Source organism: Panthera tigris, chromosome D2, assembly GCF_018350195.1.
Source record: "Panthera tigris isolate Pti1 chromosome D2, P.tigris_Pti1_mat1.1, whole genome shotgun sequence".
NCBI classification, from domain to species: Eukaryota; Metazoa; Chordata; class Mammalia; order Carnivora; family Felidae; genus Panthera; species Panthera tigris.
Window position 1 is genome coordinate 62,772,802 of NC_056670.1, and position 4,968 is coordinate 62,777,769.

A 4,968-nucleotide genomic window follows, 5' to 3' on the forward strand; every position below is an offset into this window, starting at 1 on the left:
TATTGAATTCCAGTACAGATGCTTTTATAATTATTACACATTGATACTTTAAAATGTCATTTATTTATTTATTTATTTATTTATTTATTTATTTAAACTCCAAACATTAGGTATGAATTAGGGAGGGTAGAGGAGAGTGAGGGCACTTGATAAGAAGTAATATAACTAAAAAAGGCAATTGTTATGAATTATAAATTCTTTTTCAGGTATACCTAGTAAGATTTTTAGTCTAGCCTCTACCCAGAAGATAAAGACTGTATGCTCAAAATATCCATGCTGATCATAAAACAGATGCTCAATAATCTGATTTAGAGGCTTTGTTTCCTAAGAGGATTTTGTTATATTTTGAAATTAATCAATAAATACAAGTATGATATGAGCCTTCCTTTCAAAAGCAGCTAATGTTTTTATCTTTCCCAAAATACTTTTCAGATAGGGTCTCAGAGATCTTAGCTTCAGGTATTATAATTAATTCCCATAAATTTAAAAAGGAGGGTATTTGTTACATGGCATGAAATAGCTCATAACATTTTCCAGGAGGATTAGGGGCTTATGCTTGGATGATACACAGATACAGAGAATAACCAGAAGAATGGGTTCTTGGAAAGCCCCGCTGGGCTCCAGGCTGCTTCTCAGAACCTACAATACTCTAGATGAAATGACTAGAACCTTCATCACCATTGCCACAAGAAATAAGCACTATTCCCCTCCTCATTGCACTATCTTTTCCGTTTGCCTGCCGAGGACCATTTGTGGCTTCTTCTAAATCTCGCACAAGTGTACCCATGTGGAAGAATGCAAGAAAGCTTTTTGGTTTTCCAGCTCTAGAGGATAGGAAGCCTGCTGGAAAAGATTTAGAATAGGTGCAGTGTCCCCTGCATATTTTACCTTATTTTTGTCTCATATCCACTTTGTAAGATAGGTATTTTTTTTTTTCCTATTTTAGAAATGAGAAGACTAAGGCTCCATGAGGTGGGGCTGGAATGAGAAAATCCTTTAATCCAAAACCCGTGTCTCTCTCACTTTATCACTGCTACTTGTCCTGATCATTTCTGGAACTTAAATGCATGTTCTATTAATATGTCTTTGCACTACCATTTCAACATGACCAGGATAGTTGTCAAAGCTGTCACATTGTAGAAGGCATTTGTCATCTGTATTAGCCCCTGTTCAGAGATGAACATTTTGAGAATGGAAACAACAACCGGGTTAGATGTGTCTGGGTTCTGTTCATTTGGGATTTTCTTAAATGACATGTTCTAGGGCTGTATGCCACACACCAAAAAATCTTCATGACTGTCCTTTGACTGAACCCAATTTGACATTTCCAACAGGCCCATTGTCAAAATAGCTAATACAAACCACGGTCTTGTTCAAGACCGTTTAAATATCTCCCCTACAGATGAAGTTATCAACGTATGATCACAGAACTCTCTAAGACATGGGAAGAATTAGTGGAAGAGTTGGTATACGGGAACAGTTCACCTGGATTCAACCTTTGCACCAATTCCCCTGGGCTGAAAAATGCCCGGTGTGAAATGGGAGGGGGAAATAGCAAAACAAAGAATCCTAAAATTGATGAGCTGGAATCAATATGTCCAAAGTCAAAGTTAAACCTTCTAAATAAAGCTAGAAGCCCATGTAATCTTCATTTGAATTTTTTGTTGTTGTTCCTGGAAAAAAAAAAAAAAGATTACTAAAATGTAAATGGAAGACTGTGTGGAAAACTCAAGGTTGGCCTGCATCCATTAAAACACTATCTGTTGGTAGAAATCAGAAGGAAGAGGGCACCACTATTGTTTCAGAAATCTGTCAATTTCTATTCTAAATGTCAGGACACCAGCCATGACTTTGCTAAAAGATAAATTTTTATCAGGAAAAGAGTGAACTTAGGGCTTTGAATAGTATAAAATTTTCATGCCGGACATATAAATAAGATAGAACAGGGGAAGGAGGAAAGAAAGGGACTGTATACAAGCTCTGCTGATGCAGTGATAGTTGTTAGTTGTTCTGAGTGGCCAATAATTATAAACCGTGGCTCATAGTGAGTTTTATAGTTTAAAGTTCACCAACACATCCACTGCCTGTTGGTTGTAAACTCAACTACTAACCATTCTTCACACCAGAGAACTCATGTAAGCCGGTTTACCGTTGAGCCAATTTCAAGTCCTTTTAGTAATTATAGTTAAACTCCAATGTTGGGATTGGGCTGGGAGGGCTATATGCCTCAAACGAGTTTGTATATTACAACAAAAGCAAGATGTAGAGTAAATCTAGTGTACAAACATGTATCGGTAAACTGGCATGGAATATGACTTGTACTGTAGATTGAGAAATTCCTACTCTGTGTCCTAAAGCACTCTGACAAGCACCTTGCATAGAAAGCTTTTTCTAACAGGATACATTCTAGTGGTAGAATCAACTAGCATCATAATGGCGTCACGTGGCAGGAACCACAGAGGAGGTACAGGAATGTGAAGCCAAGAAGGTTCCAGAGCTCAAGTACCACACTCTGTTATTGAACTGCAAAGTTTGCTGGCTCTCTAAACTTCTTAAAGGTTGGCAAAGCCCATGCATTCTTTCTAACTGACTCTAATTCCTAATATCACTAGGCTGATTTAAAAAACTCTCTGGTGTGGATTTTGACAAAGATATATGAAGTGTCAAATAATCACATCAGAATGTGTCAGTTCCTGCTTGTGGTAGTTCATTTGCTAGTTAAACACCCTTGGAGTACACATTTCTGATGAGATGCAGGTTTCACCTGATTGACCCTAGGCTACAGATTAGTGTTGAACAATGCGAAAACATATGTTTCACTATTTGTACACATTTATTTTTAAAGTAAATTATCAGGCAGACAATAAAGCACAGACCTGTATCCTTCGTGCCATTTTTGGAGCTGTTCCTCTGTGTACAGAATACTTCGAGTGTTTCTTTCTAGGGCAAGTGTAACAGAAGTTGACCTTTGCTATTAGGTGTCATCTCCTTTGCCCTGGAACCCACAGAGAGCACTCCCTTGGACACCTATCGCTGACTACCTTACATGGTCACTTAACTGTTTCACTTAACTCTTGTGTCCCCCAGTAGAGAAAGGCCTGGCATCATGCCTCTATAGCTCTTTATTCATCTACTGTAGAGATGCATACGTTGGATCCCTCAGAGTCATGCTCAATAGATTATTTGCTGAATAAAGGAATATATGAGAACATGAAGAAGCCATGAAGGAAAGTACTGCTTGTATTGGGGGGAGATTTGTCTTTTTAACTTTGTGGTGCACACTTCGAGGGCTGAAGACTTATATGGTCTTTGATTTTGGAAGCAATATACATTGAGACATCCATTTTGACAGCTAAAGGCAGGTGTCTTAATGCTCCCCGGCTGCAGCCTGCAGCAAACACCACCTTGAGAAGGCTGATGGGGGCAGTGCCATATAAGTGCATTATGGAATTTGTGCTCTAGGTGTCCGCCAACCCCCATCCCAACAAATATGCACACGGTCCCACATCCAGCCCTGCCATTTGCTTTGTTGCCTGGCATTTACACAGCAGCAGATGTGCTATAAATAGACACACAGCAACAGGGCTGGCATACTAATGGACCCAGAGGTGAGACATCTGGTAGAACAGATGCAGCGTGGCAGGGGAACACAGACTGCCCAGAAAGTCCTCATTGCCCAAGATCGGCGCCAACGATCTGACCAGTGCCCGCCTCGGCACTGTGCCCTCCAAACAGATGGGAATAGGTTTGAGCCAATAAGAGTACATGGAGAAAGTGGTCAGATTGCTTCTGAGAAGGAGTGGCCTCTGCCAGAAAAGTTGAAGCAGCCCTTTTTCTTTTAAAAGTCAGCTCTTCACCGTCACCTGGGTACCACCCATCCATCAAGTCCCGTCAAGCAGTTTTTGCCCACGTTTCATCGTGGCAGAGCAAGCCCTTAAATAAATGCCTTACCTTGTTCACGGAGATGACAGGAGGATTAATTAATGTTAGCAAAGCTCCGGCAAGATCAATGGATGAAAGAAAACTCACAAAGTGCATTATTAATAATGGAATGAGGTCACACTCCATAAAAGCCCCGTAAAAAGTCCCATTTTCCGTGTAGAGCAGTCATTTTGTATTACAGTCCCACTTTTTATTGAAATATTTAACAATCATAATGCATTGTAATTTGTGTCCTTAACTAGGGAAAAAGTGCATATAGGAGAAATGCTGGGGAGAAAGCATTTAATCCACTCATCTTTTTACTTCTTCTGTGTGGTCTAGACACAGGGTCCTTTTTCCCCTGAGATGATAAGCCTACTTATCCATGGCCCTAATACTCTCCATTCTTTGCCTTCAGTCAATTAACGACTATAATAGGAAGAACAACAACTAACTGCAAGGAACACTTGAATCTTCAGATATGCAAAAGTAAGGTGCACAATACATTGGTGTAAAATAACGTCCTTGAATAATAGAATTCTCTTATTCTCAGGTACATCTGGCACCGGAATGAAGCTATCAAAGTATTTCTGAAGTGGAGGTCTCTAGGGGGCCTATATTCGACAGGAACAATCAAGATAAACAGCAATGAAACTAGACAAGAGGAACTTGGAATTAGCATAATTTCTTCCATGGAAATGTCTCTTTGCTCACATTTCTAACTTTCTGAATCTCCACCTTCTATCAGTATTCCTTGAATTTCATCCTTCATTGTGAGGCAAACCAGATCATCTTAGCTGAAAAATCTTCTCTTGTGCCTTTACATCCATTACAACCTCTTTTACTGTATTTGCAGTTTTTTATTATGACATTTCATTTTGTCATTTACAGAGAAGGCACACTTTGTTTCGCCAAAGTGATCATAAACTCATATAAGGCAGAGTCACTGCTTCGTTCCCTACAGTCTCAATTACAGTCTCAGTTATATGAATACAGGATGTCCTTCAAAAAATACCGGTTGATTGACGCTTAAAAAAAGCAACGATG

General features: G+C 39.5%; 1 long non-coding RNA gene across 1 annotated transcript; it reads left to right on the top strand.

The window, feature by feature from the left end:
- Positions 1–2,473: 2,473 nt before the first annotated feature.
- LOC122232027 lies at positions 2,474–4,760 on the top strand. The gene is made up of 2 exons (XR_006209345.1): positions 2,474–2,558; positions 4,475–4,760. It is a non-coding gene; the product is annotated as an uncharacterized LOC122232027 (long non-coding RNA).
- The last annotated feature ends 208 nt before the right edge of the window (positions 4,761–4,968 follow it).